Here is a 25240-nt window from a genome sequence, read left to right as displayed (position 1 = left end):
AAATAAACCCTAACGCTAAGGCCTAGGAGCAAATTTCAGCAGGCCCCTCATTCACACTGGTGGCTCAATTCTAACTCAGATTGTCCTCTATGCATGGACTTCTTTTTAATCTTTGGGTTGTCAAAGAACCTGAGCCAGATTCCTTACTGTGCAGAGAGCTACTTAGCCCAGGAGAGGAGGGGACAGTCAAGGAATTGGTGATAACTAGAGTTAGGTGAAATTTTTCAGCCAAAACTTATTTTTGGTGAAAAATGGAGATTCAACGCCACGGAAACATTTCACGAATTCCTGCAGGTTTCACCAAATTGTTTTGATCGGGGGGAAAAATTGGAACACAGCAAATTGTTTGAATTTTTCAGTTCAAAATGACTTTCCATTTCAAAATTTTCTTTAATTTTTTTTAAATCAAAAATGTTTAAAAACTGTCCAAATGATTTTGTCAAAATAAAATATGTTGTTTGACCCCAAACTATTTTTTTGACTTTGGGATTTGCCAAAACTTTTCAGAAAATGTCATTTTGCATTCAACTCCAAACAACCCCTCTACTCAGGTGGCGGTGGTTGGTTGTTGTTTTTCTGTTTCTAATTGCCAGCAAACAGAAAAATCCATTATTTCAACAACTCTAGCTGTAACTTCCTGATTCCGTCTAGCTGCCTTGGCCCAGCCCTGCTCTAAGTCAGAGCAGCCTAAAGGCTACTCTAAAATACACTAGGTAGTATGGTCCCCAAGGGACCAGGCATCAGCTGAGAACTGGCCAAGCTCAGGTGTGCTCTATCCCCCGCCCAGACATGCTCCTACACCAGACTGCGGGGTCAGTAGGAGTATGCAGGCATTCCTATGCTGGGAAAATCTCAGCGAGCCAGTTAGAGACAGATTCTTGCCACTGGGCGCCACCTGAGCATTGCAAAGTGGCAGGAAAACAGGGGAGAGAATCCAGCCACGTGTCCAGCAGGCTTCTGCTTAATTGCAATATGAATTCAATGCTTTTCTTTCCTGCACGCAGGTGTAGGATAATGTGCAATTGACACATTACTTTCGACCACTGGATGTCTGCCCAGCCTTTCAGAACTAAAACATACAATCAGCGAGGGGCTGGGTGTGATGACTTCTCAACATCCCTTCCAGCCCCCTGTGAAAGAAGGGAAATTTTAGGCAACGTGTCCTAGTGCAGGCACTGCTTTTGCTCCAGTGCTCCCCCAGCATTGGGTAACACAATAGCCCTTAGGATGGGGGCTACAGAGATATGCACTGGACTCCACGACATGATGCAGGAAGGTAGAGTTTCCTGCAGAGCCGTACAGCACCATGCACCATTGGATCTTGATTTACAACTGGGGCTCATAGGTACTATGGTAACCCCCAAAACCCAATAATAATTAATAGTAGCACCTTTAAAACCCCTCCCACACACGCACCACCTTAAATATAGATACTTCTATAGCAAGCCTCTTTGATGTCAGACCAATATTCCGAAGCAGCCAAGACCTCCCCAGTGTAATGGTAATACGGAAGTATCACTCAGACATTAAATATAGTGCACAAAGCTAGAGCATATCTTGAGCCCTGGGCTCTGCAGGTATGAAATGCCACCAGGCAGTGGAGTCCGTATGGTTCCATGGTGCAAACAGCAGCAGGATGGTGGTACACAGAGCTCAGCCCCATGGAAAAGTCCACTGGAGCCGCCCAAAGAGATCTGGGCAGGCATGGGTCCCCTGACCCTATCTCCAGCCATTGGGGTCCACAGACTGGGGAAAGCAAGGCCTGCCTTGTGCTCAGGCCAGGGCTGGACTGAGCATTTTAGGCTTATGGTCTGATTCTCATTTACACTAACCTTTCAGCTAAGTGTGGCTTAGGGGATAGAGCACTGCACTGGGACTCAGGAGATCTGAGCTCTGCTGCTGGGGTGACCTTGGGCAGGTCACGCCCCCTCTTTGTGCCTCAGTTTCTGTGGAATGGGGATAATGATACTGACCACCTCTGTAAAGTGCTTTGAGATCTATGGGCAAAAAGTGCTATATAAGCAGGAGGTGGTGTGTATTAAAGCCTCCTGCATCTCTGGCCGTGTGCAGGGGTCAGAAACAGTCTCCTGAAAATACTCCCTTTTGCAAATGCCTTCACAGCCAGTGTAGAGCTGCCTTCAGGTCTCTATGCCCAACCTGCTCCCAGAGCCTGGTGTTGGGGCCGATCAGAAGTACTATGGGTATTTTCTGCCTTCCAGGGCTGATGGGACCATGTGAAGCAGAGCATAAGGTAGAGTAGCCCCAGGGCTGCTTTTACTTGCAGCAGGGTAATAAGATATTAAAGGTGGCTTAAAAGCCACCTTCAGCCATGCTCCCTGACCCTTCCCAAAGGCAGGAACAGAGCAACTGGATATCAGGCACTTAGGGCAGATAATTTATGGAATATGCATCATTCATCAGGCCACCAAAGTCATCGTGCTGGGATGTTAAGCAAGCTACTCTGAAGGATTATAACACTGTTTTTAGGTTAGCGTTCCCCAGCTCCTGAATCTCTTTTTAGCGTGCACGCCGTTGATTGAGGGCAAAGTTTTAGGATGATGATTTGGGGTCAAACTCTGCTCAGCTATACTGGTGTAAATCCAGAGTCACTCCACTTGACTTCAGATTTACATGAGTATCACAGAGCAGAATATAACAGTGGAATGAGAAGCTCTAAAGAGCGTTAGTTCTGTTGGAGAAGAGGGGAAAGTTTGACACTGAAGTCTGATCGTGCCAGTCAAAGTTGAATGGCCTTCTGAAGGAATCTGATCACATGGCCCTTGTGTAAAGCAGACACAAGGATCAGCCATGCTGGCGTCAGTAGATGGAGGTTTTATCTGGTTTTTCTTTTGCATGAGAATCAGTTGAAATTGTGTTTTGTTCCCGATGCCAGATGCTGGGTACAATACTACCAATCTCCCAATATGATGCTAGAATATTGAGAGACATCTGCATGAAGTGAATACTAACCGACTCAACTTCCTGGAGGTCTTTGTGCCTTGAACGTTGTTGATAAGAACGCTGTGGCTTGACTTGACCAGATTGCATACGCCAAATAGTGAATAGTCCCCATGGTCATTAGAAGTTCTTTTCTGGACTGATCACCCCACCACTGAAATGAATGTCAAACCTCCCCCAGCCTTCAGTGGGAGCAGGAGTGGCCCCTTAGGGCAAATGATTTTATTAGCTAGAAACAGAGGGTGTGATCTGGGGCCCTGTTGCAGTCCCCCTACATTGCTGCAGCAAATAGGGTGACCATATTTCTTAAAGTAAAAATGGGACGGACTGGGGCTCGCTTGAGCTGCCCCCGCCCTCCCCGCACACAGGGCTCGCCAGAGCCACCCTCCTCATGCCGCCCGGGGCAGGGACTGAGAGCCCGAGCCCCAAGCCGCTCGTAGCTGGGGCTGGGGCTGACTCACAGACCTCAGGGCTGATCTGCTGAGCTCCACACCGCCTGGGGCTGATGCTGAGCGCCCGAGCCCCGTGCTGCCCGTGGCTGGGGCTGACCCACCAACCTCTGCATCGCCCAGGCAGTCAGCTCTGAAGGCAGCGCTGCCTGCCAGCAGCAAATTTCTCCGCTCTCCTGCTGGCGGGCAACGCTGCCTTCAGCTGAGCCCCCCCAGTCCCCGGGTAGCAGCTCTCCGCTCTGCCTTGCAACTAGGACAAATGCCCAATTTTGGTGAAAAAGTAGAGACGGCCGGGACAGAGCTGAAAAAGGGGACTGTCCCGGACAAAAGGGGATGTATGGTCACCCTAAGCATACCAGAGCTGTGAAAGCCCAGGAGATATCAGGGGAAGAATTCCCTTAGTGCAGGCACTGTGTAAAGCAGCCACTATTTGCGATAGCCCCGGGGCCATGCCAGGGTGGGAGTGGAAGGGGGTCTAGCAAATAGAACGATGGCAATTTTGGGTGGCGCTGCCACCCACTGACAGCTTGGGCGGGCTGGGCTGTTTTAGAATCTGCCTGCAACAGATCTGCAATATCCTGGATAAACCTTATTGAATCAAGTTTAATACCCGGGGGGCCCATTGTATTCAAAATGCAATCGTGAGTGCGTGTGTGTGTGTGTGTGTGTGCTTGTTATTGTGAGATTGTATGTAACTTCCCTAGGAGGAGGAGGTTCGCTGAAATAATTCCTCCTGTTATCAGCCCTCTGTAGCTTTGCCATTGGCGAGCTGGTGACCTAGTCACTGTTTCTTCAGACGTTCAGACTGGATTCTCTACAGAGCAGCTGACAAAAAAAAAGAACTTGGTGGTGAACAGACTCAGGGCTCTTGTTCTGTTCCAGCAAATGGACAGGACCTCTGGTCCACAGAGGGTCCCAAACCTTAAGGAAGTGTTGGAAGGACTTTGGCCTACTAAGTACCATAAGACTAGGGTGATCAGATAGCAACGGTGAAAAATCGGGAGAGGGGGTGGGGGGGTAATTGGCACCTATATAAGACAAAGCCTCAAATATCGGGACTGTCCCTATAAAATAGGGACATCTGGTCACCCTGCATAAGACTGGGTGCTAGTTCTGAGCTGAGGCAGTTCTGAACTTGTGCTCTATGTGGGGTTTGAAGGACTAACCCAATGTGGAAGGGAGCAGGGGGTGATCTCAGAAAAGTTTACTAGCAGGTGTGTAGGTTCTTTTCTAGTGTTTAACACGCTTACTCGGTAGTGCTTTTACCTTCAGAATAAAATTGGCTTGCACAGAAAGAACTTTGTGGTAACTTATAACTGTAGCAATTGCACTTGGTCCCATCTCTGAGGAGAGAAATGATGCAGGCCTGCTTAGGCAGACCATCTTTTGCTGGGAATAACAGTGAAGGCCGGGAACTGGCCCGGCTGGAAATACCCCAGTGAGAAGGGAGAGAGACGCAGCTCTCCACCTAAGAAAGGCAACGGCTGAGGGAGCTGGAAACCCAAGAGCGAAGGTCCTTGTTGGATCATGGAGGGGAAATACAGGTGCAGTTAACTTGAATGGTGACACTGTCTACACTGCAATCAGAGATGTGGCTGCATCGCGGGGAGACAGGCCTGAGTTAGCTTTGATCTAGCTAGCTCGAATAACAATAGCAGTGAAGCTGCAGCAGCCCTGGCTAGCATATCCAGGGGCCCAGGTGGGGTGGTTCTTCCCTTCCAGTTCTGGGGTAGTTGGGCTGCTCCCTCACTTCCTCTGGGCTGTGGACTTTGTGCATTGTGCCTCTAAGAAGAGAAGTGCAAAAATCACACCCAGGTTATTTACATGGCTGCATGGATGAACGCCCCCCACTTCTTTGGAAAGGATGAGTTTCCGTCTAAGCCCATTTGCTTTCTTAGAGCCAGGACTGGCAGCAGCATCTGATGCTATTGCTGGCTGATGGGGATTTATCTGCATCTGAGACTTTCCTAGAGTCCAATGAAATTGTCGGCATTTAAACAATTTTCTGCTCGTTTTACAGCCTCTCTCCCGAGATGAAAGAACTTCAAGGGAGCTCATCTAATCTGTTGCTCATCTGCTGGGCTCCCTAGCAACTGACGGGGACACATGAGGCTGCCTTTTCTGAGCCTAGCATCTGATTTATATGGAAGTGTTAAGGAAATAGAGGTTTGAAGATTGTGGATGCAGATTGAAAGAACCCAACGGGGCGACGTGAGGCTGAATATATGCTTTCTCAAGTTGCAAAATCTCTGGAGCACAGTCCCGACACATAGAGGTGGAGAGATTGTTTTTAGCACAGACGCTTCTGGGCTTTGAAACTGGAGTCCTTTCCTAGCCCTGGATCCAGAGATGAGTTATTCCTAAAGCCGCTGGCTAAGATAACCACAGAGAGGAGATTGTCAAAGGCACCAATTCAATATTTTTCTCTGGTTAATTGCCAAAGGGAATTGGGCACCTTTGAAAGTCTGTCCCCAGTGGGTGTGCCAGGAGCTAATAGAGTTGACTACCTGCTGTGGCGGAAGCTGGGAAAGCCAGGGGTTTTCTACTCTATGCTGAAGAACCTTTGCATTGGGGAGGAGAATTGGCTTGACCTGGTACATCTCCCAAACCGCACTATAGGAAGAGAGGCCGCACAGTGTTCCCTAAATGACCCTGGGGGAACAGAACGGGGGCAGGCCGCTGGGACTCATCTCAACACAAGAAATATAATTCGGGGTGGAAGGAGATGGATGAAGTTCCACTGGGCTAGGACTCAGGAGACATGATTTTTGATTCCTTGTTCTGCCATAGTACGTGCCGTGTGAACGTGGACAAGCCACTTAGGGACTGTCTTCACTGCAGCATTAACACGGGCTCTTACTTGGATGTTGCCCCTAACACCCTCACCCACCCCATCCACACACACAAAATCCTCTGGCTCAAGTTTGGTGTTGCTTTAAAGCCAAGCTAGCTGGCCCGGCTGTGAGTAAAGGCTTGAGACTGGGTGCTGCTTTCACTCGGGCTGCTAACCCGCCCACTCGGCAGTGAGTATGCAAACTAGCTGACTCCAGTCCTGCTTAGCTTGCAAGATCCAACTCTCAGACAATATGGCTGCAGGCCATGATGCATTTGTGGACAGGCTGCTTGCCTTTGACCTGTTCAGTATGGGGATTATACGTGAAGGGATGGTAACTTTTGGCCACGTGATGTAAGGCATTAAGTCACCAGTTAAGTGAACAATACAGTTCTCCCTTTGCTAACACAAGAAAATTCCGCTGCCGAGAATCTGATTGATTTTTAATGACTCTATGAAGGCTCCAGACCAAATAAATCCCTGGTGTCACTCCATCCACTTAAACAGAGGTGCGCCAATGATTAATTTGCCCCAACATTTCTAATGTAATCTAGAAATTAAAAGGCCAGGTCTTCAGGAGGTGTAAATGGACATCAATGGAGTGATATCAGCTGAAATCTGGCCCATCATTTCTGTCTGGAATTGGGTTCCTGTGACCCTGTTTGGCTTTTGCATAAGTTCTGTCGGGAAGCTGAATCCCTGAGGTTCAGGAGTTGATTTGCGGTTTCATAGATTCATAGATTCTAGGACTGGAAGGGCCCTCGAGAGGTCATCGAGTCCAGTCCCCTGCCCTCATGGCAGGACCAAATACTGTCTAGACCATCCCTGATAGACATTTATCTAACCTACTCTTAAATATCTCCAGAGATGGAGATTCCACAACCTCCCTAGGCAATTTATTCCAGTGTTTAAACCACCCTGACAGTTAGGAACTTTTTCCTAATGTCCAACCTAGACCTCCCTTGCTGCAGTTTAAGCCCATTGCTTCTTGTTCTATCCTTAGAGGCTAAGATGAACAAGTTTCTCCCTCCCCCTTATGACACCCTTTTAGATACCTGAAAACTGCTATCATGTCCCCTCTCAGTCTTCTCTTTTCCAAACTAAAAAAAACCAATTCTTTCAGCCTTCCTTCATAGGTCATGTTCTCTAGACCTTTAATCATTCTTGTTGCTCTTCTCTGGACCCTCTCCAATTTCTCCACATCTTTCTTGAAATGCGGTGCCCAGAACTGGACACAATACTCCAGTTGAGGCCTAACCAGTGCAGAGTAGAGCGGAAGAATGACTTTTCATGTCTTGCTCACAACACACCTGTTAATGCATCCCAGAATCATGTTTGCTTTTTTTGCAACAGCATCACACTGTTGACTCATATTTAGCTTTTGGTCCACTATAACCCCTCGATCCCTTTCTGCCGTACTCCTTCCTAGACAGTCTCTTCTCATTCTGTATGTGTGAAACTGATTGTTCCTTCCTAAGTGGAGCACTTTGCATTTGTCTTTATTAAACTTCATCCTGTTTACCTCAGACCATTTCTCCAATTTGTCCAGATCATTTTGAATTATGACCCTATCCTCCAAAGCAGTTGCAATCCCTCCCAGTTTGGTATCATCTGCAAACTTAATAAGCGCACTTTCTATGCCAATATCTAAGTCGTTGATGAAGATATTGAACAGAGCCGGTCCCAAAACAGACCCCTGCGGAACCCCACTCGTTATACCTTTCCAGAAGGATTGGGAACCATTAATAACTACTCTCTGAGTACAGTTATCCAGCCAGTTATGCACCCAGCTTATAGTAGCCCCATCTAAGTTGTATTTGCCTAGTTTATTGATAAGAATATCATGCGAGACTGTATCAAATGCCTTACTAAAGTCTAGGTATACCACATCCACCGCTTCTCCCTTATCCACAAGACTCATTATCCTATCAAAGAAAGCTATCAGATTGGTTTGACATGATTTGTTCTTTACAAATCCATGCTGGCTATTCCCTATCACCTTACCACCTTCCAAGTGTTTGCAGATGATTTCCTTAATTACTTGCTCCATTATCTTCCCTGGCACAGAAGTTAAACTAACTGGTCTGTAGTTTCCTGGGTTGTTTTTATTTCCCTTTTTATAGATGGGCATTATGTTTGCCCTTTTCCAGTCTTCTGGAATCTCTCCTGTCTCCCATGATTTTCCAAAGATAATAGCTAGAGGCTCAGATACCTCCTCTATTAGCTCCTTGAGTATTCTAGGATGCATTTCATCAGGCCCTGGTGATGTGCAGGCATCTAACTTTTCTAAGTGATTTTTAACTTGTTCTTTTTTTATTTTATCTTCTAAACCTACCCCCTTCCCATTAGAATCATAGAATACCAGGGTTGGAAGGGACCTCAGGAGGTCATCTAGTCCAACCCCTTGCTCAAAGCAGTAGCATTCACTATGTTAGGCATTCCTTCAGACTTCTCCGTGAAGACCGAAACAAAGAAGTCATTAAGCATCTCTGCCATTTCCAAGTTTCCTGTTACTGTTTCTCCCTCCCCACTGAGCAGTGGGCCTATCCTATCCTTGGTCTTCCTCTTGCTTCTAATGTATTGATATTGGTTTAAGCAATCACAATTCCATTTCTGGCAGGGGTGGTCCCTGTCTTTCTTTGCTCTAGTGCTGTTCCCAGCCTTTCATACCTTCCCCTTCCTTTACAAACCTGGTGTTTTCCCTTGTTCGGCAAGACTGAGAACTCGTCAGCATTGGAGATTTGCCCTGATTTCAGTCATCGTTGACCAGCTACCAGCCTAGCTGCACCAGCCCAAACTCTAGCGCAGACAGGCAAAGCCCCTGTTTTCACCAGTGGAGACAACCCCTGCTTGACACAGAAGCCAGCTGTGCCATTGCAAATTGCAGTTTGTAAGGGTTTCTGATGTCTGTACTAGGGGTTGTCCTCAGTGTAGAAAAGGTCTAAGACACGATCTAGTGGTTGAAGCAAAAGATCAAGAGGCGGGAACTCCTGAGTTACATTCCCAGATAATCGCTGGGATATTCAGCAAGTTGCTTATCCGCTTGTCTGTGCCTCAGTTTCCCCATCTGTAAAATAGGGATAGCTACCCTTAACTACCTCACTGGAGTTTTGCAAGGGTTAACAGATGTACGTGAAGACTTTTGGAATAGAAAAATGTATTATTAAAGTTAATTATAAAGAACCCAGATGTTTATGGATAACGCAGTCCAATTCTTCTTCAGCGTTTGTTCTTTCGCTATTTTAATAGGATAACGCCTCCCTTCCACCACTGTTGTGAAGATTAGGAGGCGTTGGGATTTGCTTTGAAAGTGAAAAGGGCTGTTAGGCACATGTATTGTCAGTGTAGTGATTCCCTGGGGCGGAGGCGGGGTGGGGGGAGGTGTTTGTTAGCAAAGCCAGGGGATACAGTCTGCCCAGCAGGAAACAGGGATGGGAGTGGCTAAGGCAAGGGGAGAAGAGAATCAAAGGAGATGGGAAGAAAGGCAGATAAGCAGCTGAGCACGACAAAGCCCAAAGCCTAGATCCTCAGCTGGTGTAAATTGGTGCAGCTCCTTTGACTTCTCTGGCGCTATGCTGATTTACGCTAGCTGGGGACCTGGCCTCGGGAGCAGTGCTAGCCCATTGGGGGGCCCTACGCAGGAATATATTTGCCGCCCCCCCATACTAAAACTGGCAAGTTCTTATAATAAAAAAGGAATAAGGGGCTGCTTGTGCTGCTCAGGGCCCTAAGCAATTGCTTAATCTGCTTATGCCTAGCACCGGCTCTGCCCAGGAGTTATATATAATGGGCCAAATCCTCAGTGCATATCAGTGTGGCTGCATGGACTGCAGTGGAGCTACCCTGATTCAGGGCCACCCAGAGGATTCAGGGGGCCTGGGGTCTTCGGCAGCGGGGGCCCCCCACCACCGAATTGCCGCTGAAGACCCGGCACTTCGGCGGCGGGTCCCGGGGTGGAAGGACCCCCCGCGGCAGGTCTTCAGGGCACTTCAGTGGCGGGTCCCGGAGCGGAAGGACCCCCCTGCCGCCAAATTGCAGCCGAAGACCCGGAGCGGAAGAAGCTTCGGGGGCCCGGGCCCCGCGAGAGTTTCTGGGGCCCCCGGAGCGAGTGAAGGACCCCGCTCCAGGGGCCCCGAAAAACTCTCATGGGGGCCCCTGCGGGGCCCGGGGCCTGGGGCAAATTGCCCCACTTGCACCCCCCTCTGGGCGGCCCTGCCCTGATTTACGCCAGCCCAGTGAGCAGGCCCATTAACGTCACTGGATTTACTCCCGATTTAGTGGTTCAGAATCTGAACCAAAGGGTCTGATTCTCCTCTGCACTGCACTGGGTGGTGGTCACACCAGGGCAGAGTGAGTGTAAAATGCTACCACATCATAATCACGTCCATTTACATCCACTTTGCACTGGCATAGGTGACTCCACATGGTGCAAGGCAGGTATCCAGTTAGAGTATTAAGCCATCTATTGATCTGAAACTATGGGCCAGATCCTCATCAGATGTAAACAGACCTAGCTCCTTTGACGTCAGTGGAGCTACACTGATTTACATCAGCTGCAGATCTGGCCCCAAACTGCAGTTGGGTACATCTTTTGCTCTTTTAAATTACAATGATCTTCTGTTTCAATTGGTCTAAAGATAAAATCCTTTAAATTTTATTTTATAAAATGGACTCAAATATATGGTAATTAATGATATTTGTTATTTAATTACTACTTTTTTTGCTGTTGCTTTATTTCATCTCTTGATTTCGGACTGGAAATACTTACCAGTAATTATGAATGGCTTAATATTGAATCTAGTTGTTAGAGCACTGGACTGGGGCTCAGGAAACCCTGGGTTCTATTCCTGGCTATGCCACTGGCCTGCTGGGTGACCTTGGGCAAGTCATTTCCCTTCTCCATGCCTCAGTTTCCTCATTTGTAATGGGAAAAATGATACTGCCCTCCTTTGTAAAATGCTTTAAGATCTACTGATTAAAAACACTGTATAAGAGCTAGATACTAATAAAAATATTATAACAAATCCATGCCCACTTAAAGCATCACTTTTCTTCATAACCCACATTGCAGTACCACACAGCAATGGCAGAAAAATAGACTTCCAAAAGCACTGATGCCTAAAGGAAAATCTCTATTATCTGCTAGCTGTATAGGACCTATGACACCCAGTTGAGCGGTTCTGTTTTCATCCTGGAGAGGCCAGTCAGATGCACACAAGCAAGTTCATTGTAATGTATCATAAAAAAGGAATATATTGTATTCTGTGACCGGCTGGTTTCATACACTCTCGTCTTGAGTTTCCTCTCTTTTGTCACACAGTCTTTCTTGGGCTGCAGTTAAAGGTTGCCATTCTCCTCCATTAACATTATTCTAACATAAGGAAGCTTTCTGAGGAGGAGACACTGTGATTCCCTGGCTAGAACACTGGCCTGGGAGTCATGAGACCTGGCTTCCACTCTCAGCTCTGTCACTGACCTGTTGGGTGGCCTTGGGCAAGTTGCTTCCCTGCACAGTGCCTCAGTTTCCCCATGGGAAAGTGGTCCTGACTTTTCTTTGTAACATGTTCTGTGCTCTACGGAAGGCAAGTGCCTATATAGGAGCTGTGATCATTCGGGGATCTGTCTGTACAAACAGGAGACAAGGTGAGGGAGGTAATATCTTTTACTAGACCACCTTCTGTTGGTGAAAGAGACAAGCTTCCAAGCTACGTAGAGCTCTTCTTCTCTATGTGTATCCCCTGTGTCTTACCAGCCTGAAAAGCATGTCTTCCTCAGGCTGAGGACAAAGGGAAGATACTTAATATTAACCATAGTGCTTTGAATGGACAATAGAGCTGTTAAATGGGTGCACTCAAGATGGGAAAAGATATTTCCTCCTCTGATCTGAATGGAGGGTCACAGCAGTGCAGTGGGTGACCAGAAGGGGACTGGATCTATGACAGGAGTTAAGTATTATTCGTTTAAATAAAGTGGGGAACTGTTTGTGAAAGAGAAATGGACTTTTTACTCTCATGGCTAATTTCTTAACTCAAATGCAATGGGATATTTCTTGTCTCCTGCTCAACAAGAGATAGATACATCAAATGGATTTTTATGCATCCCATCTCAACCTTTTCCATTGCATTCCTTATTCAGACACAGTGACTTTCCACCCCCTCATAGGCTGGGTAGATCAAATGGAATGGAAAATGATGAGTAATTTAATAATCTAATTTCCTACCAATGTGCTGAACTTAGCACTTGAAACTGACCTCACATTTGTTAAAATGCAGGTGGAAATACTGTAGAATGCCATGCCTAATTCACTTAAGGTGATGAGTTCTGAATGACCCTTCAGGCACGGAATATTTGATGAGCATCTGTCAAATCTAAAATATTAGGAGGCAGGGAAAAATACCCTCTTAAAATTCCTTGAGCATAAAAGAACTGTGAGCAATAAACAGAATTAATTTCCAAGGTACTAATCTTGCCAGACACATCTAGGGTGACCATACGTCCCAATTTTATAGGGACGGTCCTGATTTGGGGGGCTTTTTCTTATATAGGCACCTATTACGTCCCCTCCCCCCATCCCGATTTTTCACACTTGCTGTCTGGTCACCCTAGACAGATTTGATAGATTTACAAAATTAATGGGTACAGGGGAAGCAGTGAACATAATATATTTGGGGTTTAGTAAAACATTTGAACAACAACTGATGTATTTTTTCTTGCAAAACTATAATTAAAATTTACTTTGATAAAATAACTGAGTTTAAGAATTTGGCAGGTGCAAATTAGCATAAATTCAAAGGAGCTATGCTAAATTACATCAGCCGAGGATTTGGCCCATTCCCTTTTGGACAGAAAACTGGCTGCAATCCATAATAATTAGCTCTTACATAGCAATTTCTTTTCTAGATTTCAAAGCACTTTGCAAGGGAGGGCAAGTATCATTATCCCCATTGTACAGATGGGGAAACTGAGGCACAGAGTGGTTAAGTGACTTGCCCAGCCCATCAGTAGCATAGCTGCAAATTGAACGTAGGTCTCCTGAATCCTAGGGTAGTGCTGTGTCCACTGGATCACACTACCCTCTTAAACAAAAGCCAGTGTATACATCTATCTAGTGGAGAACTGCAAAGGTTTGTGGTAGGTCTGGTCTTATTTAACAACTGCAGTGAAGTTCTGAATGGCAGATGAATTAACAGCCATTAATGGAGGTTACTTGGAACAGGGTCAGACCCAATCTGCTTTCATACCCTGCCCCTCCTCAGTTTTCTTTTCTTGAAGTTCTCAAAAACTGCACCCTCTTACGTTGGAGTCTGGTTGTAAGCAATAACATCACAATTCAACAACTAACTTAAACCCGAGCAAATCTTTGTCCCACTCTACAATTCCAACAGTTTTCCCCCAGACCCAGCTCCTGCTGCCCAATGCTTCCTCAATCCTTTTCCTCTTTAAGGCTTCTGCCCCTGCCCTTCACTGCAGGTAGCTTCAGCCAGGCCTTTCTATCTGGTTGGTGTGAAAAACTCCTGACACTGCACCTCCTGCAGAAGCCTGTCTGCTCCCTGCAGGTCTCACTGTCCTTCCCTCAACTCAAGGGAGCTGACTCCCTTTTATCTGCACCAAATCCCACTATGGGGAGGCAGCTAATTAGTCATAGGTGAGGCTAAATTCACCTCCTTTAAAGAGCCATTCAAACTTGTAACTAACAATACCAAAATAGGAGGAGCTGCAAACTCCAGTGAGGATTTATTATATAAAAAGCCCTAGAGAGGCTGGACACATGGGAAAGAAATTAAGAGAAGTTCAAGGCTTGCAAATGGATAGGGATTAGATTGCTGAGATATTGCATTTATGCATCATCCACCTCCCCTCCTCCCCCCCCCCCGCCCACAAATATACAAACAAGATACAAAGGAGTGTATGTGGTGGAGGCCAGGGGTCCTCTAGGGTGGAATATTGCAACTGTTCAATAACATATTGCAAGAGTGTATCACTTTTTTATGATTAAAGAAGTGCAGTATTCAGTTGAAACTGATGTGGTAATTCATAGGCGGAAGATTGATTTGTATTGCATGTGTCCTGTGCATGGAAGCTCGTGTTGCTAGGCAAATATAGATATTACATCATAAGTAATGGGTGCATTGTACTTTACATGGGCGTCCTTTTCCCGTTTATGAAACCAATGGTCAAATATGCACTGATATATACCACATTACCCAATGTCTTTACGGTTGTCTTGGAGTACTGCCCAGAGAACATGTTCTTCCAGTAATGTAGGCCATTGCAATAAGTTTCAGTGATAGGAATGGAGTCATAAATACTCCTCATTTTGTTTACAAATGGAAGATTGTTGTTCTAGACCTAGCATGATGCAATGATGTACATCCATGTAATCTAGAGACATGCTTGTCCTCTGTAAAACAGATTTGGATCAGATCATGAGCTGGTGTAAAATGCCATTTTCCCATGGACTTCAAAGGAGCAGCAGCTTACAGACAGACAGACAGGGGCAATGTAAGGAAACAATGAGATAATATTGGTTGGCATGATAGGCAGTGGTCTCAGCTAAAGGACTTAGGCCCAGCTCCTCAAAGGTAATTAAGTACCTAACTCCCTTTGGTGTCAGGGGATCTTCTGAACTTCTCTTAATTTCTCACCCATGCGTTCACCCTCTCTAGGGCTTTTATATAATACATCCTCACTGGAGTTTGCAGCAGGCCAAAGTCTCTTTGCTGGGAGTGGTAATAGACCTGCCTCCTCTATAGATCAGGCAGTGTGGGACATTCGCAGGTTTGGGCTCTTTGGATTCAGATGTAAATAGGTGGCTGGGTTGTGTCAGTGGGATCTATATTAATAATCAGTGATTAGCCTAATTCATTCATGGAAATGACTTTCAGACTCAAACCATAGTCCCAGACAAGAAAGGGAGATGACATGTAAGTCAACTCCATCCATTTAATCCATGTCACCACCCAAACTTCAGTGACAAAAGGTCCTATCTGAAGAATAACTCTAATGATGTTCTGAGTCTGATTTTGATTTTAATTTATATGTTTCAAGGAGTATAAATGGCGCCAACATTACAAAGCAGCTCAGGCATATGATGAAAAAGCTAGCAGGACATCAGACATGATTCTAATCTTATGTACACCCGTGTAATGCCTTTGACTTTATTGGAATTATTCTTGATTTATGCTGCAGTAGGTGACGTTAAAACCAGGCCCCTTACTTCTAATTCTCATACTGATAATTAACCAGCCTCTCTGGAAAGCTGCTTTGAGCTGTTACATATTACACTATATAATCAGTGATTCATTATAATTAGCCCTGAGCAATTTTTTTATTATTTTTTTATTTTGCTATTGGACTTCATAAAGACCCATATCATTTTGTAGAGTGTAAGATTTCTTTTGTCTTCATTAGATGGACTCAATTACCAGCTGACTCTAAAGTGAACTTATGCCACTAATAACACTCTTTATAATGGAACATGATAGTAACATCGCTCCTTTCTGTAACTAATGTGGCTCTTTTGCATTAGGTGGCACTGGATTAATACAGGAAACACTGAATGATTTAATTACAGCCCACAGTTTACAGATGCACTAAAATTCCAGAAGGTCAGAGTGACCTTGCTCAATATTATACTGAGTTGGGAAGAAGAAGAAAACATTAAAGTAAGTTAGGGAAGAGACCACAGAACCAAGATGTGCCAACTCTAGTGTGAATACAGAGTAAACCCATTGATTTGAGTAGAATTACTCCAGATTTACATCAGCGTGAGAGCAGAATTTTGGCCAATATATCCTAAAAGTCTTAACACTTAGCAGTATTAGGATCTGATTCTCTTTTCACTGACACTGATACAACTGACCTCAGTGGAGTTACTCCTGATTTACATAATTGAAATCAGTGGAGCTACCCTGGCATCAAACCAGTTTGAGGGAGAAGAGAATTGAGCCCTGTAATTTAAAACCCTATTGCTTATCTTTTAGCGGAAACAATTGGGAAGTTTCCTTTGTTTGAAAGTTGGATTAAAGTTCTGTAGAAATCTGAGCATTATTGATTTCTGTTTAAATATATATCTGTATAACTCTTAGACAAACTAGGGATCTGATTCTCTTCACACATTGGTTTTATACTAGTGTAACTTCACGGACTTTACGGGAGTTATTTTTGATTTATGCCAGTGTACCTGAGACAAAAATCAGGACCTGGGTTTGTTGGATAAGTGCTTAGTGAGAGGCAAACTTTGCTGATCCCTACAGTGATTGTTAAATGTAAAGGCTCTAGAGATCAGTGTCTCAACATTCTTTGAACTTTAACATGTGCAAGCGTTGCCTTTTCTTTTTGTTTGGGAATTGCAGCTCAAATCCCCAGTGGGGGTACGCTGGCATAGGTCCATTGAATTCAGTGGAGTTCCATGACATCAATGGAGCTAGCATCTAACCCTACTTGTGTCTTCCCAAGTGTTTATGCTCTTGACTCTGGACCAGCCCTTTGCAGTTTGCTTCGCTTTAGACGCTTCACTGCAGTTTTGCTTTTTCATCTATAAGGAAGAATTTCATTATCTTCCTCATTCCCCGCCTTTGCTCCTTATCATGTGAGGTTTTCTTCTGGGACAATAAAGTTTATTGCTGGCCATGACAGCTTCTCAGAATGAAAATGAAACATTTGCATAACGAATACAGATACAAAATCTAATGACATTTCCATTCAATGTCTGTCCTTACTCAAGTTTCTGCCATAAGTTTCAGTAAAATATTGGATTTAGGAGAAATGATAGAAGACTGTATTTCAAATGTCAGCTGTATTTATTGCCTGGTGGTTAGCACTCTATGAATTAATAATGGTCTTGCATTGTATCACTGAGGGGCATTGTACACTCTCTTTCTCTATGGATTGTATTACTTGCTGAAAAATCTAACAAAATATTAACTTCTACAGAAGAGACAATAGCCCTTAACTTTTCATCTCCTACCCATGCTGAGTCTGCTAAAATGTCTAGTTATTTAAAATCCCCTAAGCCATACATGTTACTGTGGTGAATATTGTATAGCTGAAAAATGGCCAAATCCTTCCCTCATGTCTGTCTACAGTAGACCCCCTATTTCATAAACTAAATGGAAGTGGAAGTGTTCATAAAATTGAACATCTCAAAACTGCAGAGAAATAGCAGCTTGCCCAAGGTGACATAGGGAGCTTGTAGTTGGACTGGGAGTCAAACCCAGTTCTCCTGTAGATCAGACTAATGCCTTAACCACTAAACCATCCCTGGTTAAAAGCAAAATACTCCTCTCTTTCTTGCCTAGTTGTTTTTAGGAGTCTGTATTAACACACAGTCAAAACTCTGAGGTCAAATTCTGGGCTGATCCATATTCCATGTGATTCCAGTGAAATAAGTGGGTTTGCATTAGGTTTAGGTCAATGCAGCATTTTAGACTAGCCCTGACTTCTGTGGGAGTTCTGACTGAAGGAGGACTACAAAGTTGGGCTGTGTGTCACCAAGAGATTCCACGGTGATTCGTGATGTGCAGTGAAAGCCAAGGGAATAATCAAGGCTTCTTTTTAGGATGAGATGCACATGGGATCTGCTTCTGGTGCCGTTCAAGGATAATGCTCTTGAACTGGGTGCCAACTTGACTTATTATGCAGCACTGCAGAGACTGGAAGCATCATAGTGAGAAATATAGAGAGGTGACCCCAATTGCAAGAGGCTCTGGAGTGCATTGTGTAGCAACCCATTTGTGGGGGCTGATTTATTCTGCATAGAAAACAGTCCTGAAAGAACCAGATGGTAGCAAAGTAAATATGGAGGAGGAGAAAAGAGATATGCAGCATCTAGCTAGCCTGAGAAAGAAAAGGAGATTTGGGTCTAAAACCTCATCACCTTACTCCTGATTTTCCCCACCTATAGCTTAGGTTAAGACAAAATGCAAAAAGTGTGTGCAGCAAATAGATTGAAGGGCTTAGACAAGCATTTTAGCAGAATGGAAAGGGAAAAGGTCTGATCTTGGAAATGTGGCAAAGGAAAAAGTGACAAGACTTGGATACAGTTAGGATATGTAGGTTAAAAGAGAGGGCAGAATCAAAGTTCTCTTCTGCCCCGAAGCTTGCATCATCATTCACACTTGTGCAAAGAGAGTGCCAAGAACTACCACCATGTTGCCAATTCTTGTGATTTTCACCTGATATTTGGTGCTTTTCCTGAAGATCCAGCTCCTGGAGCCCTGTTATTAGGTGAGACTATCAGCTTTCATTTTAAAATAAAGTAAGTTTCTAGCCCACACTTCTGTGGGGAGATGCTTGAAAATGTGATCGCTAAAGATGACGACACCTGAAGACGAATAAAAAGATCCCCAATGTTATGCTTTTAAAATATCTCATGATTTTTCTTGGGTCCAACTCATGAATTTTGAACAACTGGGGTTGGCGATACTGCTACCATTCTGATCTGGTAACGTTTTGCATGTGTGGTTCTGTGATTATACACGGTACAAGGCAGTGGTGAATCAGGGCTGTAACCGGACGACTTCATTCATTCTTGTCGATTCCAGCCCCATTCACCACCACGACTATCATTCAATTTTTGAAAATGCCTCATCTGTTCCATTTCTTGCCATTTTATGTCAAGATGAGCTTTTTGTAAAAAAAAAAAAAAAAAAGTTTGTCTGTGATTGCTGTGATTTATAGCAGCACTCTCGGTTGGGATTGAGTTTCCGGGGTGTGTTTAATTTAAACCCAAGGGAAAGGAGGGGACCAGAACACTCCTCATCCTAGGTTTTTTGACTTTTTTTTTTAACCTAGGCCTGGTCTACACTACAAAGTTGTGCTGACATAATTGTGTCAGCTAGGAATGTGAAAAAATCACACCCCGTAGCCAACGTCTAGTTCTTCAAAAAAGAACGAGATACGTTCATGGAGCATAGGTACATCAATGGCTATTAGCCAGGGTGGGCAGGGATGGTGTCCCTAGCCTCTGTTTGCCAGAAGCTGGGACTGGGTGATGGGATGGATCACTTGATGATGACCTGTTCTGTTCATTCCCTCTGGGGCACCTGGCGTTGGCCACTGTTGGAAGACAAGATACTGGGCTACATGGACCTTTGGTCTGACCCTGTATGGCTCTTTTTATGTTCTTATGTTCAACATAGTGATGCCGACAAAACCCACAGCAACTATGTCGGTGTGGATGCAACTGCCGACAGACGAGTGCTTTTGTCGGCATAGCTAATGTTATTCATGGAGGTGTCACTATGCCAGCAGAAGCACCCTGCTAAGCTCTTTAGTGTGGATATGGCCTTAGGGATGCTGAATTCCCCTGGATCTCTCTCTTATCTTCATCGTTATTTTTTTTTCATCAGTCCATCCTAATGCCCTGCTGGGATGGGATAATACAGCATGTTCCATGCACAGTGGAAGATGTAGCAGAGTGGAGTCTATGCATCAAACTACCCGAGAGGGCATTAGCAAAGAGAAAGCAACAGTTATGGTGGCGTCCGAAATGCAAGCAAGATATTAAAAGCTGATTCCTATCAGCCTGGTCTCTGCATGAAGTTCCAGTGTGCCCTTAAGTGTTGCTGAGCAACAGAAGCAGATCAGAGCCTTCCTGTATCTTATCACTCATGTTACCAGGAACACTTTGTTCTGAAGGGATGAGTTGACTTTTCTTCACACTTACTCTGTAGGCTCACAGTGAGCCAATTCCTGCTTCCTCTGCCCTCTGGGAGCGAAGGAGCCCTGCCCCCTTCTTGCCCATCAAAGAGCTGCTCTCTGGGGCTGGAGGAATTTCATCCAGGGTAATGTAGATGGAGGAGGGGGTTAGGCACATAGGCCCAGATCCTCAAAGATATCTAGGCTCCTAACTTCCATTGTTTGCCGGAGGATTGGGGCCCCAGACGTCTGTCACGGACCCACCAGAACGGTGCTGTGCCCCAGCTTTTGAACAGCCTGTTGGAGGGACCCCACTTCAATGTGCCAGACCACAACAGGTCTCACTCTTCCTTCAGGGGAGGCCATGCAGCTGGAGCTTCAGTATTCCTGCTTCTCTCTGTGCTCTTTGCTCACTGGGTCCAGCTGAGATGGACGGCTGGTAGAGACTTGTCCACTCTTCAGGGACTAATGCTCGTCAGTAAGTATTTGCAGTGACACCAGGCAGCCTTTTCGAAACAGTAGGGTTTATTAGTCAACTGGAACACAGCACTGGAAGTCCTTAGGTTAGCGCAGAGAGAGACATATTCCTCACTGGACACGTCGGTCCTTTGTTCTCCAGGCAGGCCCATGCTGAGTTCACAGCCCCCCTGGATGGAGCTTTCCACTGTTGCGTGTCAGTTCCTGAGTCATTGGAACTTGCATTGCCTCTCTGGACCCCTTGGTAGTCTGAGTCAGTTTCAACCAGTTCCTTAACAACTCAATTCACCCTACCCAGACAGGGAGGTGACACCCACACAGCTATATCTCTTAGTCTGCCCTGAGAGCAAACTTAAACGTTTTCCCCTCACTGGGTAGTAGTGCAAATTATATTGGGGAAATTGAGGCACATGTAGGACTCATAAAAATATTACAGAAAATTCCCACGTTGTCACAACATTCCTTCTTGATATTCAATGGCTTGGATTCGCTGGGCATCTCCCCAACACCAGCCATATTGGATACAGCAGTCTATGTTCTAGGAACCCAAATGTGACTCTGATTTCAATGTAGCTGCCCTGATCTACAGCAGATTAATATCTGGCCCAATCTCATGGAAGCTTCAAATGAAAGTGGAAAAGATCCTCAGCTGATGTAAACTGGCAATGGAGCTTAAGAGCAGAATGCTGAGTTGGGACCAGAAAAGGATAAAATTTTTCATCCAATTATTTTTGGACAAAAAATGGCCTTTTTTCTAAACTCATAGCACAAAAAACTATTTTTTCCTACATTTCCAGTTTTTTGTTGACGTCCAAAACATTTCCAAATGTCAAATGTATGATATTTTGACTTCTTTTGTGTGTGAAAGTTTAGAAGACAGGCCATTTTTTGTTCCCTCAAAAAAGTGATGACAAATTGTATCCCATTCTGGTTTCAGTACAAACATTCTGCTCTTAAGCTAAAGAAAGCAGGGTAGACTATTCATGTAGACTTCATTCTTGTTCTGCAATAGGGGAACAGAACGGCAGCCAAAAGGCGCATTATTTTGCTGACCTATGGGAAGAAATATTTCCGGCATAATCATTTATAGCATACTACCCACTTGGTAGACTACATGGCTTTTACAAGTCCTTCAGGCCTTCTCTATACTCCCACACATCTTATTCTGATAACTTTGTTCTTCCTTAACTGCTAGTGCTTCATTACTTCACAATTAGCAAAAACAGCCATAATCTTCCAGGGTTCTGGGAGCAAAACATCTAACCCTTTCTTTCTATGTAGAAATAACATTTCCCCCCCAAAAATGCAACCTGAGGCAGACACCTGCAATGTAAAATTTCAACCCAAATACTGGCAGTTTGGTAACGTTACGAGTGATTAAAACTAGGGTCTTTTAATGGCGTCAGGCAAGCTTAATAATAGGTACCGTGCACCTTGTCACTTCTCATGTATATGACATTAAAACACTTTCAGCTAGATTCAATCTGTCCAGCTTGACTATACAAAGGATGACTTGATCAGAGCTTATAATTGCCTACATGGAGAACAAAATGTGATAATGTGCTCTTCAGTTTAGCAGACAAAGATATAACAAGGTCCAATAACAGGAAGTTGAAGCTAGACAAATTCAGACTGGAAATAAGGCAGACATTTTTAAAGAGAGGGTAACTAATCATTGGAACAGCTGGGACACTTTGGGGTTCACCCTGGCAGTAAGGGACTCAGTCACCACCTGCTTTTGCAACTCTGAGTGCCTAGAATGGCATGCCACTGTGGCTCGCAGCCCTGAAATCAACAGCCAGCCTACAAGCATGGCTCTCATCTGGGCTTCCCCTAGGGTGGCCAGGTACCCGATTTTCGACCAGAAAGTCTGGTAGAAAAGGGGACCTGACCATGTTCGGTCAGATCTACTGACCGGACACCCAAAGTCCGGTTACTGCGAGCAAGGGAGGTGGGGAGGTGCTGGGTCATCACCCACTCCAGCCCCTACTCATCTGGGCCCACCTCCTACCTTAGTCAGGTGGCTGCAGCTCCCAGCCCCAGTTCTGAAGGCAAGTCCCTCCTGACCCGGGTGGCAGGGGGCGGGAGGGGAAAAGCAGCGAGTGATGGGGGTTGGGTTGGGGAGAGGAGGGGAGAGGAGTGGATGGGGGCAGGGCCTCAGGGGAAGAGGAGGGGCAGAGGCTTGGGGGAAGAGGTGGGGCAGGGGCGGGGCTTTGGGGGAATAGGCAGGGCAGGGATGGGGCCTCAGGGGGGAGGGGTGGGGAAAGGGAGGTTCCGGCACTCCTGCTGGAGTGTCAGTTTTTAAATATTACCAAGTTGCCAACCCTAGCTTCCCCGCTCAGTTACTCTTTGCAACAGCCTCTTCCAGCCCTGAGTTCTCCCCCAGAAAACATCTTTGTGCAGGGCACAGCCACTTTCACTAAAGCGTATCAAGTTTGCTGTTTATTTAGGGGCAGTAGGTAGCAGCCTTTTAGTCTAACTGGGGTTATCACCGCTTTCCCTTCAATCACTGCCCTGAGCTGGTTTATAGTGAAACAAGTTTATTAACAAAATGGTACATATTTAAGTGATACCAGATAGAAGTAATAGGGATAGAAATGGTTACAAGCGAACAATGAAGTGAAAACATGCTACTAAGACTAAAATTCAACTTAACATACTAGAGATTTTTGTTCTAAGCTTTCTCCCCCTAGCCATTTTTCCTGCATAGCTGTCTAGGCCTTAGCCAGGATCCGATCACAGAGCCCAAAATGCTTAGTTTTCTCTGTCTCCTCAGGTGAAGGATAACTTCAGGGTTCTGTCCTCTCTTCAGAGTCCAGGAAACCTTTGAAATATATTCTTCTGACATGTCTCCCCAGATAAAGTTCCTTTCCCCTGCTGGCTGTAGACCCCATGTTATCGTGTAGATGCCAGGCTGGCTTATCCTCCACTTGTGATTTTTACAATGCAAATGAGCTTCCTGCAATTACCAGTACAAACAAATCATAGGTGCTGACTCTGTGGGTGCTCCAGGGCTGGAGCACCCACGGGAAAAATTAGTGGGTGCTCTGCACCCACCAGCAGCCAGGTTCCCGCCCTGCCCCGCCTCACCTGCTCCTCTGCCTCCTCCCCTGAGCGCTCCCCGTCCCCTTTCCTCCGCCTACCTCCCAGCGCTTGCCACCGCCAAACAGCTGTAGCAAGCTCCGGGAGGGAGGGGAGAGGAGCGGGAATGTGGCGCGCTAAGGGGTGGAGGCAGGGAAGAGGCGAGGTCAGGGCGGGGATTTGGGGAAGGAGTCGGAATAGGGGCAGGGAGGGGGTGGAGTTGGGGCAGGGACTTTGGGGAAGGGGTTGGAATGGGGGCGGGAGGGGACAGGGCAGGGGTGGAGTCGGGGCGGGGCAAGGGGGTCGAACACTCACCAGCACCAGTAGAAGTCGGCGCCTATGAAATGAATAACCCACCATCCCTGGCCACACCTGACTTGAGCTGTCGACACCTTTCCTTTGACTGGAGAAAACCAGTGTCCCAACTCCCGCTGACGTGCCTGCTTTAAACGCATTTTAGTCACTTATTTCCAGCACAGCCGTATGATTATCTATAGGATAACTGTACGTACTTCATGCGAGAGGATTAATGATCAATGAGTTATTATTTTCCAAGGATATGTTATATGCCACCTTTTGAATAAATATCATGGCAACAGTGTGTGAGGTGCAGTGAGCTGCTCAGGCCAGCTAGGCTCACTGCTACATGCCATCTGGCATTGGGGGGCTCTCAGGAACATAACCACTATTCAGTGACATCTGTTTATTGTAGTGGTGAATTTGCCCCCAAGAATATAAAATCAGAGAGCAAAGGGCAGCCTTATGATTAAGACACAGGAGCTGGGATTCAGAAGTCTGGTTTCAATTCCTTCCTGTGCCTCAGACTTCGTGTGTGACCTTGAGAAAGTCACTTAGCCTTTCTGTGCCTCAGGTCCCCTGCTGTAAAATGGATTCTTCTGTAGATAAATATATTAATGGATGTGAGGTGCTTAGATGTGATGGTTATAGGAGCAGCTAAGTACTCAACGTAACATATATTGTAAATGGAATAACCATCTTGGTATTGGATATGTCGGTCGAGACGCAATCTAACAGATAAAGCACTCAGAAGACCTGGGTTCTAGTCCCAGCTTGACCACTGTCCTGCTAGGTGACCCTGCACAAGTCATTTCACCTCTATGTGCCTCAGTTTCACCATCTGTGAAATGTGGATAATGACACTGCCCACCTCTATAAAGCACTTTAAGCTCGACTGCTGAAAAGCCCTGTATAAGAGCAAGGGAATATTAATAGACAAGAACTGTTTGGGCCTGTTTCTCTTCTCACATGCACTGATGTAAAACAGGAATAAATCCACTGAAGTCAATGGAGGTACCTTGTTGGAGGAACAGGAGATTTGAGTCAAGCCCAGGGACCTTGTGGGAAGAATTAAACCAAATGTGGACTCTACTAAGCGCCTGATCCTGCATCAGTCAAGCCTATGAGAGTCTGCCACTAACTTCAATGAGAGCAGGGCCTCAGAGAATAAAAGAAGTTTTATGTATGAATAGGAACACTTGCTTGGCTGCCATCCTAAGGCTAACTAGCAGCTCTCTGAGATCCATTTTTTAAGGCTGAGATCCATGTTTAAGGCATCAACATAGCTACATCTCTGAGGCCTGGTCTACCCTACAGATTTAAGTTTGACACAAGGCAGCTTATGTCGACCTAACGATGGAAAGATCTACACTTAAATTTGAATTCCACTGACGTAACTTCCCCTCTACGCTGACTTAATAACTCCACCTCTATGAGCAGTGTAGAGTCAAGGTCAACATACTTAGGTCGACACAGCATCAATCTAGACACTGCATTGCTTACG

The 25240-nt window shown here is 45.5% G+C and overlaps 1 protein-coding gene across 1 annotated transcript in view; it reads right to left on the bottom strand.

Annotated features, from left to right (window-relative positions):
- LOC112107523 (pyroglutamylated RF-amide peptide receptor-like) overlaps window positions 1-25240 on the bottom strand; it is an 88791-nt gene that overhangs the window by 17226 nt on the left and 46325 nt on the right. The gene's annotated exons all lie outside the window — the stretch shown is intronic.

The sequence above is a fragment of the Terrapene carolina genome, unplaced genomic scaffold (genome assembly GCF_002925995.2).
Source record: "Terrapene carolina triunguis isolate 2854851 unplaced genomic scaffold, T_m_triunguis-2.0 Scaffold53, whole genome shotgun sequence".
NCBI classification, from domain to species: Eukaryota; Metazoa; Chordata; order Testudines; family Emydidae; genus Terrapene; species Terrapene triunguis.
Note: the sequence above shows the minus strand (reverse complement) of the source record. Positions and strands in the feature narration are given on the sequence as shown.